Consider the following 14009-nt stretch of genomic DNA (forward strand, 5'->3'; position numbering starts at 1 on the left):
CACCAGATGGAAAATCCGCAGTTGTGGGTGGTCTGTGTTGGAGAGGGCATCTCACAATTGGCAGGACGGTGCCTTTAACTTTTCAAGTTCGAGGACAAAAATCTCATCACCACTGATTGTTCAGAAAGGCTCCAAATATGTGTCAGCCTTTCTGGGCTCAGCTTTCCTGAATTTTACCCATTTTCTAAAAAAAGCGTGTAGGTAAAATGTTTATGTAACGCCAAAACGAACAGCCCATTGTTCTTTGAATTCAGAAACGGCATTCCTGTCAGCCCTGCTCTGTGACTTCGCTTGCAGTCAGGGTATGGTGCTGGTGGTCTGCATGGGGGACCCCTGTGTTGCTGTTTCTTACCTCTGTATCTTCCAGAGCCAGTCACATGGGCAAAGGTGCCTAAAGCTTAAAAAATTGTTGTAAGGTTATTTACTGCGATAAGAGGTTGTACTGTCATCAATGTTTAAGGTCTTTTATAAGCTTACTTTGTATCCTGGTCAAATTAATTCAATGAAAAGATAGAGTTTTCTTATTGCTTTTTTGCACTGATACTAGAAAGTTATCTAGCTTCACTACTGATTTTTTTTATTATCGGTACTGGGGATCAAACTCACAACTGTCTGCTTGCAAGACAGGTGCTTATGCCGCTGAGCTAAATCCCCAGCCCCTCACTACTAATTTTTTTTTTTTTTTTTTTTTTTGGTCTTTTTCATTTTTATCGGTACCAGGGATCGAACTCACGACTGCCTGCTTGCAAGGCAGGTTCTTATGCCGCTGAGCTAAATCCCCAGCCCCACTACTAATTTTTTAAAGTTAGTTTTTTGTTTTGTTTTGTGCTATTTGGGACTGAACCCAGGGCCTTTGCACTGAGGCACATGCCTAGTCCTTTTTTATTTTTTAACAGAATCTCACTAAGTTGTCTAGGGTGGATTTAAAATTAAAGTTTGGTTCTCTTGCCTCAGCCTCCCAGAGACAGGAGAATTATAGGAGTTATCCTATATCCTGCTAGTAGTTTTTTATTTTATTTTTTTACATGCATCAAAATATCATTTTTTCCCCAGCGCAGTGTTACATGTAATGGGACTTTAATTCTTCAAATCAGACATACTTTGAAATGTTTTCTGCTTGAACATTTGGACATGTATATGTTTCTATTAATATTTCATTCATAAATTTACTCACTCAAAAAAAGTCGCAATGATTAGTAGAGAGCCAAATTAATAGCAGTATTTAGGATACTTAAATGTAAAACTCAAATTGAATGAAAAGCCTGGCCTTGCTTCCCCCACCCCAGCAGACAGCGGGGGCGTGGATTTGAACGGCTCGAGTGGGGACGGTCGCTGTGATTTATTTGCGGTGTCCCCACACGCATGCTGCAGTCTGTCCCCTTTCTGAGTGCTCACCAGTGGAGTTTAAGAAACATAATTCTGCTCAGGTTTTCCACTCAGGTTTTGGTAGCACTATTAATAGCAGCCCTTTGTTCGTGCCAGCTGACTTCGCAGAAGACAGTGATGTGCAGGAAACCTGCGCTCACCCAGGGACTAATTGGCATCTGTTCTCCTGTGATAGCCCAGGTGCAGCCGAGGGAGAAGTTCCTTTGCAATCCAGGTCATGGAGGTAGAGGAGCTGCCCTGTGTGACAGGTGGAAATGAGAGGGACCTTCACAATGCCATTGCTTGTTTTGCTTTGTTTGGGCAAATCTTACTGATTTTCCTCTAGAAGGTGGGAAAATTTTGAACCACTGATGGATTTATTTGCTAAATACTGTATGGTTCTTCATGAAAAAGAAGTTTCAGAGAGGAAACAGGCTGGGTGTGGTGGTGACTTCCTCTAATCCCAACACTCAGGAGGCTGAGCAGAGCAGGAGGGCTGACAGCCTGGGCCAGCCTAAACTGCATGGGTACTGAGACCCTGTCTCAAAAACAAAATAGTAACAACAACGAGAAACGTTTTCAAAGAAGGGATGCAAAAGAGGTAGTATCCGAAGTCTCAGATGTGGGTAGCAGATGTGTTGGTGCACACACACTTGTAATCCCAACACTCGGGAGGCTAAGGCAGGAGGATTGCCCCAATTCAAAGCCAGCCTTGGCTACCTAGTTCAAGGCCAGCTGTACTGCATGATGAGATCCTGTCTCAAATGAAACAAAAAACTGAAAAGGAAGCCTCAGGTATTTGTCTCCCTTTACCTTTACTGCCCTGAGAGACAGAAACGATAGCATTAACCTCATGGGTGAGGCTGAGTCTTGATTTGGCCGGAGTGGCCCAGGGCCTTAGCAAGAAGGGAGGCCCCGGAGTGGTGGTGGTGGTGGTGGTGGTGGTGGTGGTGGTGGTTGTGGTGTCTGCTCACCCCGGAGAATGCCTTGGCCCAGCTTGGGACGCTGCTCTCCAGATCCTCGCAGCCTGAGGAGCAAGCTCCTGCGCTGTCCTCTGCGACCTTCCCGGAGTGACCTTGTCACGTCCCATGTCCCTGCACTCCCTCCTCGCACACACACGCATGCGCACTCATGTTGTGAAGCCACCCTGTGACTGCTGGCTCTTTCCCGGGCTCACAGTGCTCCCTCTGCCTACTGGACCCCTGCCCATCTTCCATGTTGTAATGTCTGTTAATCAGACGTCACCCCTTTGGGATGACACACTCGCGCGCGTGGTCACTGGTGCTGCCACCGTCCATGCTCAGTGAAGCCTCCCCGGGCGCCGAGCTGCTCCCTTGCAGGTTTGAAAGCCCAGCGCTGGCTTGGTACCGTGCTCATGGCAAGGATTGACTAAGTACTCTGTGTGTGTATGTGTGTGTGTGACAGAAACATTTTAAAGAGTTTTATTATTAACTTTATTGGTACAGTTTAGATATACACCATGGTCACACTCATCACAGGGAATTTGTACCCGCACATGATCTGTCTCTGGTCCTCTTCTTGCCTCAGTGCTTTTGGAATGAAATGGGGCTCTGTCCGATAAGGCCCGGCTTGCTCAGGCAAAAGACTTTACTGGGGGGACCCAAGTGGAGGTGTCATACACATGGTCTCTAACTCTCCTCAGGATGATGCTCCAGGGGGACGAAGTGCATCTGGGTGGTCACCCTGGGAGACTGAAAGCTGCAAGGAGGAAGAGAGGGTAAGGGAGTCCTCCAGAAGCAGCCAGACCAATGCCCATACCCCACAGGTACCCCGGTGTGCCTGTCTGGTGTGTTCACTGGGACCCCAGCAGGACAGGACCTTCTCTAGGAAAACACAGGGACCGCTGTCAAGCATGGAGGCGAGGCCCCGGTAGCCAGCACCTGGAGACCTTGTATACCGGGAACACAGTAGACTCGAAGACGAGGTGGAAAGGGCTGTGAATGTCCTAGCAGTGCCACCCATACCCTAAGTGGTGTCACATCTGCTTTCACTTTCATACGTACACGTGAGAGCAGGCAGGCTCCTGGAGGGTCACAAATCTGCCACATCAAAAAGACGATGCCCTTTCCTGGGCAAAATCTAGGGGAAGGACCTGGGAGACTGATGGGAAGGTGGGAAGAATCGCAGTCAGCAGCCAGGGGAGACAGCCTAACAGGTGACAGCAGGTGGCAGTAAATGCAGGCATGGGCCACAAGAGTGTGACAGGCCAGTCAGCCATGGATGTGGAGACCACAGCCCACCCACACACTGTCGCCCAGGGCTACAGTCGCAGGCCCAGGTATATAAGTGCCCAGCGCTGCCTAACGAGGACCTCTCAGAACAGTCTGAACGGGCAGCGGAGGTGAGGGAGACTGGAGGTGGCATCAGACTGACCTGTGGGGGCCTCAGATTCTGGCTTGAGATTTTACTTTTTATTTTGGTACCAAGAATTGAATTTAGGACCTTGCACTTGCCACTTTGCAGGCAGCTGTGAATAGGAGTGGCTGCAGATGGCCTGGAAGGGGAGTGTTGTGGTGCATGTGCAGTGTCACAGAGCAGACTGGAACAGTGGGTCTATGCTGAGGGACCTGTGTCTGGAGGCCAATAACATAGAGGGTCTATGCTGAGGGACATAGAGGACTGAGAAAAGCAGCCAGAAGGGGAGGGGTGCCGGGACCCCGCACCCTCCGACACCGGCCCATCACCAGGTGGTGGCAGTGGCCATGTCCTTCCCCCGGTGGGTCTGGCCCTGTCTCGCCAGTCTCATTACGGCCCATTGGATGGCATTTCTCTGCCGCCTGTCTCTTTTGCCTTGGGTATCGCACAGTTCAAGCACAGCACAAGAAGCGGCTGTGGATATTTTCTCCTTTTCTTGGTTTTCCTTTGGTCTCTGGTCTGCTTTGTTGTCGTGTCGTGTCCTGTCCTGTCCTGTCCTGTCTTGTCCTGCTCTGTCCTTTCCAGGGCTCCTATAGACTGAACCTAGGGCCTTTGCCCTGTGCTTCATCCCTAGCTTGTTTTTATTTTTGAGTCCCAGTCTCACTAAGTCACCAAGTTGCCCGTGTGGGAGTGCTGGGATTAGAGCTGGGTACCACCATGGCCAGCTGGGTTTTTATCCCCCCTCCTTGTAGGTTCTGCTTTGGAATCTGCAGGAGTCCACACCTCCTGGTAACCAGCACTGTCACTGCTGTCTACTCAGTCCGACTGCCCGAGTGGAGGGCACCCTGGTGACGTGTGTGGGCACCGTTTTATTGATGCTTGTCCAGTAATGTGTGTATAATCTGGAAGATGGGTTTAAGGTCTGTGGGCAGAAAGGAGGCCTCAAATGCCCTGAGTGTGTCAAAGATCATTTCTTTTTTTTTTTTACCCCAAAACATAGGACAGACATGCAGGACTCTTACCTGAGACCATCCCTCAGTCCTCCGGGGCACACAGGCATGAGGGGACCCACTCCATTCCTGGGGCACAGATCCCAGGGGACCCTGAGGAGTGAGGGATCAGTTGAGGCAAGGAGCTTGGTGTGAGTTGAGGTGCCACTTGAAGGGACCATTGGAACTCAGGGCCTCCAGCGACCCCTCGTCTAAGCCTCACACCAAACCTTCTACCTACGCTGCCCACTGCTGTGTGCCAGGCAGTGGGTGGAGAGAAGTGGCAAAGGCACCTGGCTTTGCCTGAGAGTCAGGATGAAGCCAGAGGGAGGGGCATGACACTGTTTTGTTTGTTTTTATTTTTGATTCTGTTTCTGTTTTTGAGATACGGTCTTGCTGTGTAGTTCAGGCCAGTCCTGATCTCAGTATATATGCTAGGTTGGCATTAAACTCATGGCAATCCTCCTACCTCAGCCTCCTGAGTGCTGGGATCATAGGCATGTGCCACCAACCTGGCTCCCATTTTTAAATTAAGTAGCATTTTAACAAAATGTTCAAGGGTCCTCCTTGCTGTCATCCAGCAGTGGAATGTGGGCAGCCTGGCTTATTACAGGGAGAAAGAAAGCACTGATATCATCCCGCTCTGACAGAGGTGACTGTGCCACAGAGCACATGGTGCCAGGCGCTGAGACTGAACCCAGGGCCTTTCTTGTCCTTGTCTTGTCTGTCTGGTGGGCAGCCACATTGTCCGTATGAGAGTCATTGGCCACAGCCACACAGATGAGCCAGCAGTCCTGTCTCCCGGGTCTGAACCAGGCCTGACCCATATCACATGCATCCCTGGTCACACCAAAGGCATCTCTGAGAGGTGGTCGAGCTCTGTTTCAGATGGTGAGCAGAGACCCAGGGAGGTGAGAGCCTGGCTAGGCTGAAGCCCTCAGAGCTGGGATTCGGGCCCCGATCTGCTTCAGAGCCTGTTTTTTTTTTGGACAGTGGTGTGTCTTATCATAAGATTGGTCCTCCCAGCTGAGAATGGTGTGCATGCCTAAAATCATAGCGCTCTGGGAGGCTGAGGCAGGAGGGTCATAGGTTCTAGCCCAGCCTGACCAACTTACCAACTTAGCAAGACTATCTCATAAAGGAAGGAAAAAAGGAAGGAAGCAGGCAGGCCAGGGGAAGCAGCTCCATTAGAAAGGCCCTGGCTTCCATCCCCACTTAGTACAATGGAACAAACCATTGTGCCATTCGCTGGGCCAGGCCCATGGAAGCAATGGCCAAAGACCACAGTGTGGTGTTCTGTTACTGTGGGGACCCAGTGCCTTCCACAGCTGCATGCAGAATACACTCGGGAGGAGGACAGGGCAGTGGCCTCTCTTGGGGGAGCCTGAGGGCAAGGTCAGTTGTCTCTGGGCTTCCTCCCAGCCCAGGGAAGGACCCTTTGCAGGAAAGGAGATGTACCTGGTGGAGCTGGGTGGTACCCTTTCTTCCCAGTTATCGACCCCATCTTGGTGGGCTGGCCCACCCTGCAGCTTGCACAGCCTGGGAGCAGGAGGCCACAACACTCAGGAGGCTGAGACAGGAGGATTGCTGTGAGTTCAAGGCCAGCCTGAACTACATAGGAAGGTCCTGTTTCAGACAGAGAGAGACACACAGAGAGAGAACGATCATGAACCAGAGAAACAAAAACACCTTTTAGACTCTCTGGCAGCCTTAGCAGATGTGTGAAATCACAAGTCTTTGGTAGCTAGAACCCACCCCTCTTTGGGCTCATCCCTCTTCTTGAATTATTTTCTGAGCGTTTTGCTTTTTTAATTTATTTTGTAATTAGGGCCAAAAAGCTACAGCTTCTGAGCAGGCGGGCTGGAAGCACTGGAGTGAGCCAGAATGGGGCGCGATGTGCCCGGTGTGAGGGAGAATTTCACTTTGGAGTGTTTGTAGCTGCCAAGATCAGGGTGCGGTTTTGGGATGGCCACTAGATGGCACTCACACACTGGGGTTCGGACCCATTCGTGACACTAGTCTCACTAGGGACCAACTAGAGCTCTGTATCTGTCATGTCTCCATCCATTCATCCCGCTAACCTCTCTTGATCTTCTGCAGATACATAGATGGACAGATATATGCCTTTTTCTAATTCATTTAACTCCATCGATATTTAGCGATCTTAAAACCCTGGCAAAATACCTTCAAGGGCTTCAAAGATTGTTAGCGGCTTGGCTGTACTTTCACTGTTCTAAGCAAATGTTTACATGGCAGTAAATTCATTTTTACAGTGGGTAACGGAGGGAAACTTGTTTCCCTCATCACTCATTCTGAGTGTACATTCAATAAAGGAAACATAAACTGAGAACAGGGGAGTTATTAAAAAAGAATGATAGGTAAGGGATGTTTTAAAATTTTTTCTAAACGATGAGTTGGTAAATTGTAAGATATTTATGATGAAAGCATTATTTCATCAGATCATTTCCTATCGTTAGAATTTTCAGCCAGCCAAAATCCAAATACAAACATCTGACTGTCCGGGGGCCAGGAAGGAGACACAGAGACTGAGAAGTCTGGGATCCCTGGCATTATCTCCCGAAGGTGCATGTGCTGCGAAAGCCCAGCTTCGATTCCCCATCCTTCTGACGTTTTAAGAAATAAACACCAGAGTCTTCGTGTCACTTAAAATGGGTTCTGCCCCTGCCCGAGTGATTTTCCCTGAGCTGCGTGGGTGCAGAGCGAGCCCTGCCTGTGGCCTCTTTGCTGAGATAACAGCACTGAGGTTAAACCTGTGCACTGCAGAAGGGCAACAGATGGAAATTCTGGTTTGTAGCCACTGCAGAAAAATAAAAACATGTTCCGAAGGGAAAAGGATCTTGTATTTCTGTGTTGGAACCTTTGATCTGCATTCACATCTGAAGGGAGGGCTAAACCTTTTGGTGGAGAACACATGGCTTTGCATCTGTGAAAACACAGCTGTATAGAGCAAAACAAAACTAGTGGAAAGTACAATGGTTTTGCTGTGTCAGGCCCGCTGCTAACGCTCAAATTCTATACAAATATTGTCTTTTGATAGCTCTTTCAGAAATCCTTCTAAACTTTCCCTATCATTGCTTAGTAATGTTATTCTTTTTAATTCAGATGTGAGGCTTTTGGGGAGGACTAAAGTACACATCACATCGTCTTTTTAAAAAGAACAAGGAGTAAAATAAATGGGCTGGAGTCAGAATACAGTAAATTCTAAATCATCTAAATTCTAACCCAGTTGGTAGTAGGGAGGTGGGAAATGTAAACCTTTTCAAAGAAGATTGAAGTTCTCACTTGATCCTAATTTTTCTGGAAATACTGTCTGAGCTTTGCACTGCAAGTTGCAGGCCAAGGAGGGCCTTGGAGGCACTGTCTAAACTTAGCTGCTTTGTTTAGTGCAATTAAGATTTGTAATTAAGTGAATGGAGCAGCCCTGCTTTCACTCATCTGTGAATGGTGATCTTAGAAGTTTCCTTCAGGTTCCAGTCCCATCCCAGGCCCCAGGAACCCAAGCCAACTCAGGAGGTACAGTCCTTTCTTCATCTCCTGCCCCCTCCTCCCCTTCCCCAGCCGCCTCTCCTCTGGCCCCTCTGCCCTCCCGTGTCCCCGGTGCCCAGGCCTGGCTCAGTGCGCTCTGTGCAGGTAGACAGCAGGCAAAAGCTGGGCTGCAGTCTGTGGCCTGCACGCTCTTCTCCTGCAGGGGCTGACCCAGGAGGCAGCGCCTGTGCTGTGTCACCCTGCACACCCTCTTTTCCAGCACCAACGGCTTCAGCAACAGCTGGCCCGAGAGACCAGGACGTGTGGCCTCTGTTCAAGAGGGGACCTGCTGCCCCTGGATAACAACCACCTTCGCGTTCTGCGCTCTGGGGAATGAGTCTTTGCAGGCACCCAGAGAGCTCAGCAGGGCTGCTCCCTAGCCCCTCTCCCCTTGGCAGGAGGGAAGAAAGGAAAGAAAACTGGGGTGGAGACCTAAGCCACCGAGCATTGCTGACTGGTCTTCCCCTCCGTTCAGCTCTGCCCTTGGAAACTGCTGCGGATTTGGCTGTGGGGCCGCTGGGTGTCTGTGCGGCCCGCAGGGTGCGCCGGATTGGGGGATGGAGAAGGGGCCAGAGGGGGAGAGGGGGAAGAGGCCGAGGAAGGAAGTGTCCTGAAAGACAGGTCCTCTGCAGAGCTTCTGCTAAAGGTCTGATACATTTGAGTAAAAGAAAAACAAACACCCCTCTTCCCTTAAAGCAAACAACAAAAACCCTCCTCTGGCCCCAAACCCTGCTTCAGGGCTGCACTTTGTTCCCGGGACTGTTGGTGTCACCAGAGCCTCTGTTTTTGCAACTCGGGACTGCTGCAAAGGGCTTGCAAAGCCTATTAATTTTTCAGGCAAACAGATTCATCCTGCCTTTGATGCTGCTGTTTCTTAATTTAGTATTCAAAGGTAAAGAATTCTGCCCCGTTCTTTTCTTTTTACATAATGAAGAGACCCCCTCCCCAGTGGTAAAGAACTAGTCACTTCGTATTTTTTGAAGTAGAAGATCTAACTTTTTATATCACATCTGTTTTTATGGTCTATCCTGGATATACCCAGTATTTACTTTTTGCTGATACCTTGCTTCATGCCTTGCAGCCTGCATTTTAATTTTTGACAGAAACGGTAAATGGTATTTCCTGCTTCTAACTCCCCAAACTTAAACATATGTATTTCTCATCTAACAAACTGATCACACAATTTAAAAAAATAAAGCTCTCTAGAATCATTGATTTCTCTAACCGCTTCAAGACTCCTGATTGGATTTTACATTGAGCATTTATTTCTAAAGTTTAAAGTGGACTTTCACAGGTTTCCATCTGCTGTTTTAATCACACATTGTGACCCTAGAGGCCTTTTGTGTTCTTATCTGTGCATTTCAATACTTGTGGGAAGTGCCTTGGTTTCACTACATATGCAAAAAGCTCGGCTTGAATTTTTTGACACCCCCAGTCCATTTGTTGGTGGCGTCCTGTTTTCCATTGTTCGGTTGTTGACGCTGGCAAAAGTCATTTATTTAATGATGCCAGGGAGCTTAGGCTTTTCTTCTTTATTGGCTTGCAATCCTAAAACATCCTGGAGTAGCTTAAAAATTAATGCATGCATGCTTTGGAAACTGTTAGGAATCAGATAGTTTTATTTTCCCGTCTAAAGGTAGGTGATATTTTAAAGGTACTGGGCAGTAATAGTCACCAGAAGCCAATTAAAACTTCCCGCGTTCTATCAAAAACCTGTTTGGCAACATAAATAATTGATATCTGGAAATAAAGCCACGGCTCTGTGCGGGCCTGCCACCAGGCCTGGGTAGCAGGAGCAGAGCCTCTTCTGTGAGCCGTGAGGTGATTTCTAGGCATTCTGTCACCTGGCTTTTAAAAACTTGATAATCAGGCCACACACAAATACATCTTGAAAAGGATCTCCTTGGCCCACAAAGAGACAGTGACATTATTTGCAGGTGTCTGAGAAAAAGAAATAAATCCCAGGCTCCTCGTGAGCTAGGTGCGAATAGAATAAATTGAGGCACTCTACCGAAGCATCCAGCTTTTTAAAAATGACGTGATTAAAAAGGACATCTGAGAACAAATTTATGAAGTTGTTATGGCAACTGAAATACTTGGATTGAAATGTGTGTATCTGAAACATGAAAGATTGCAGGAAGCCAGAGAAACAAGCCCGGCATTGTGTTTGGGAAAGGGAATTGAACAGTGGTAGCCAAATATTATTCCTCCGGCGGTCATCCTTCAGGGTAACTGCCTCGGTTTCCACTTTTAAAAATGCGTGGTGATTGATGCTTTCACAGACTGTGTCACCCCGAGTCCCCAGGCCTTGTACCAGCTTTTGCTCATTGGTCCCTTGGCCTGCGGAGAACACAATCTCCGTATTGTGTGCAATGCGGGAACTGCATTTCGTGTTGCCACCACATTGACCCATAAGTTTATAGCTCTGTGTTCTCCGATTAATGTCCTTCTCTATGAAGTCTCTCGGTGCCGTCACCGCATCCCCAGTCCTGACTCACCACCGGCCACCTACAAGCCGCCCCACTCAGTGTGTCCAAATATTTCAGTATTCCCCACAATTCTTGGTTTACTGTCTTCTAAAAGCTGTAGATCTCTTCTGTGTGATTCGATCGTTTGAATTTCTCAAGGTTTTTTTTTTTTTTCTTTTTTTACTTTTCCTCACCAGACCTAGCAAACATACTAAATAATTATTGCTTTAAGTCTCAGGCATGGATATCTAAAATAAGCATGTACAAATAAATGCGTATTATAGGTGTTAAGTTAGTTGGGAAATAGATTCCTTAAGCCACATCTGGAATGTCTTAGAGTGTTTTGTCTTTAGATTTAGAGGCATGCAGTGCCCAAAAAGTTGTTTTTAAAAATGTTATTATAAATCCCTCATTATATATTTTGAGTTGTTTTACCTTAAATGAAAAAAAAATAGTAAATGTCAATAATAAGAGTGTTAGTACAACATCCTATAAGAAGTAGACTATTTGAACTGAGAAAAAAAGTTTGGCAAAACATTCATTACCAAAAAAATTCAAATGAAGTAATTTCTTCTTTAGCAATATTGACTGTTGAATGCTAATTACTGAGCTACTTAGTGTCCTTAATTTTAAGCATATCTCTTACTTTAAATAGTCTTAAACCCTAAAGTTAAGAAAAGCAGAAGAGAAAAAAGTAAAAAATTTTCAGAAAATTATATATCCTTTAAGCCATGAATAAAAACTGTCTACTCCCACTAAAATTACTTAACAATTTCTTGCTGTATGGATACAAAATTTCCTTTCTCTGATGGATTGCTTCCCTAATTCTTTAATGACTGAGATCAAACATTCTTCTGCTCTTGCAAAGCGAACTCTTGTTGATGTGCGGTGGGCTAATTATTCATTTTAAATATTTTATTAAACCCTTGCATTCTTTTTCACTACGTGTGTGGCAGTGATTTCGTTTTGGTATAACTTCTTTATTTTGAAAACCTATAGATCGAAGATGAGACCATCCAAGTAATAAAAAGGCAGTTCCAAGTGTATTAAATGTAAGGCTTTGGGGTGTTTGGACACAGTGGACAGTAAAAGTCCCTTTCTCCATGTTAAGGATCTGTTTTCTTCCTAAGGATGATTTTGATGCTTTCCAAAGTGGATGCTGTTTTATTTCAGGTGAGTCATTTAATAGTTTGTTGATGTTTTCAAGGTCCGTAAACAAAGTCTGATGTGTTAACAGTCTTATTAACGATGTTAAAATAGAATTAACAGCTTGTGGATGCCCCCAGAGCACAATAGCCCAGCCGCCTCTCCTGTGCCCTTATAAACTGTGCCCGCTGTCTTTCCTTTGTTTCAGGCCCAATCAGCAAACTCAACTTTTGTGGGGGAGAAGGCAGTTCAAGTGTTCCTGCCACCGCTGAAGGGAGGAGCTAATGTGGAATTTATTGGGAGACCAATCAGTGCTGGAGGGAAGCCCGACCCCAAAGCGAGGAAAAGGACTTTGTTGACCTGCGTGCTCCCTGACCTTTTCTTGCTGTTTTGTCCCTTGAAAGAGTTTTACTCGGGTGTCGTTTGCTTTATGATGCTTTTGCTCAAAGCCCCAAGAAGTTTTAGAAGTTTGGAATGATTTAAGATACATCTCAGCCCAGATAAGGTTGTGCTGTGGTAGTTAGTAGCTTGACTCAGGTTAGCACTCAGTCAGTTTTTAAAAATCCAACACAAACTATTTAATAGTTTTTTTTTTTTTTAAGGGAATAGAATTTCATCAATTCTCTGAAGTTGAAATAGGTTCTGATTTTCCTGTAGTGTCACAGAGAGAACCAGATAAGCTACAGACCTTAGAACACTGGCTTGATTTTGTTGATTTGTGCTTTTAAAAAATAGATTTATGTGCTCTAGGTCTTTAAGACATTGTCAGCCAATAATCATAATAAGCCAGAAATAAAGATTTTTAGAAGAAGGCTTATTTTGGGGGCTAGGGATTTAGCTTAGTGGCATAAGCAGCCAGGTGAGGTCATGTGTTCGATTCCCGGTATAAAAAAAAAAAGCCTTATTTTTTTTCGTTACTATTTCTATGATAGTGACAAATTTCAAAAATTAGCCCATATTGAAGTACAGATTTATTGGATAGCCTAAGAAATAGGTGATGCGGGGCTGGGGATTTAGCTCAGCGGCATAAGCGCCTGCCTTGCAAGCAGGTAGTCGTGAGTTCGATCCTCAGACAGATAAAAAGGAAAAAGACAAAAAAAGAAAAGAAAAGAAATAGGTGATGCTACTTTACCCTTTGCCACTCCCTGCTAATTATTTATAAATACATCACAATTTATGAGCTATTTCCCCATTTTCCTTGAGTGGTAGATAGTGAGATACTGTGCTATTAAGAATTAAGTGGTTTTTAGGTCGGGCAGGAACTGTCCTTGTTTCTATCTTGGCCTTATTTTGTTTTCTCATATGCTTTATTGCTTGTTTTTCTTTTTAAGGCGCTTCTATGCAGGATCTTTATGAGGATAGTGCTGAGATCTGAGGTGGTCACTGCTAGAACAAAGAAAAAAACCTTTAAGGCAGCACTAGGACTGTGAACTTCTTGGAAAAAAAAAAAAACCCAAGGTTCTATAAAATTACTCAAATGCACCCAGATACAGGCAGTGAACTACAGTTAATGAGCTGTGATTTCAAAATATGATTATTTGTCATGGCATATGCTATCATGAAACGGGGCAATTGGAGTTCGTCCCCTCCCTGAGCTCACATTGTGCTACTTAGGGAACCTGCAAGGGGAATATTTTCTTCTACTTTCTAAGCCCTAAAGATAGGTAGTCATTGATCGAACAATGTATGAAACTGGCGCAAACAGGGTATCATTTGATACTAGCCCCATGCACGGTATAAATAATAACGCTTTCCGGTTGGCATCCCTGAGCATGTGCTGCTTGATTAGGGGCATTTTACCTGGCTGAAGAAGAATGTCTCTGTGGTAGTCCTCTGTCACTCGTAGCTGTTTGTCATTTTTACCCACAGCATACATCGCCACCCACCCCCATCCCCTGGTCCAGTGCGTACTCACATACCTCCGCTGGGCAGCAGAGCTGTCTTGTGCCCAAATGTAACCGGCTCTTTGTGGTGTGTCCACTGGAGGAACGCACCAGGCCTTCTAGTTAAAGGGCCATTGGGGGTACGCCTGGGGGTGTGGGCACCACGCTGCCAGCATTGATGCCAGACACGAACACCGAGTCTACCAATGGAAGTGCCCAGTGCACATCTGCGTGAC

At 46.2% G+C, this 14009-nt stretch overlaps 1 protein-coding gene and 1 long non-coding RNA gene across 4 annotated transcripts in view; one reads left to right on the forward strand and one right to left on the reverse strand.

The window, feature by feature from the left end:
• Clybl (citramalyl-CoA lyase) overlaps positions 1 to 14009 on the forward strand; it is a 226223-nt gene that overhangs the window by 45405 nt on the left and 166809 nt on the right. The window lies entirely within an intron of this gene.
• On the reverse strand, positions 2792 to 13899 carry LOC134475694 (uncharacterized). The gene is made up of 4 exons (XR_010046880.1): positions 13810 to 13899; positions 6189 to 6356; positions 4764 to 4844; positions 2792 to 3084 (listed from the first exon to the last, which is right to left on the reverse strand). It is a non-coding gene; the product is annotated as an uncharacterized LOC134475694 (long non-coding RNA).

The sequence above is a fragment of the Cavia porcellus genome, unplaced genomic scaffold (assembly GCF_034190915.1).
Source record: "Cavia porcellus strain 051 isolate PalLab524CR breed Dunkin Hartley unplaced genomic scaffold, mCavPor4.1 scaffold_4, whole genome shotgun sequence".
NCBI lineage: Eukaryota > Metazoa > Chordata > Mammalia > Rodentia > Caviidae > Cavia > Cavia porcellus.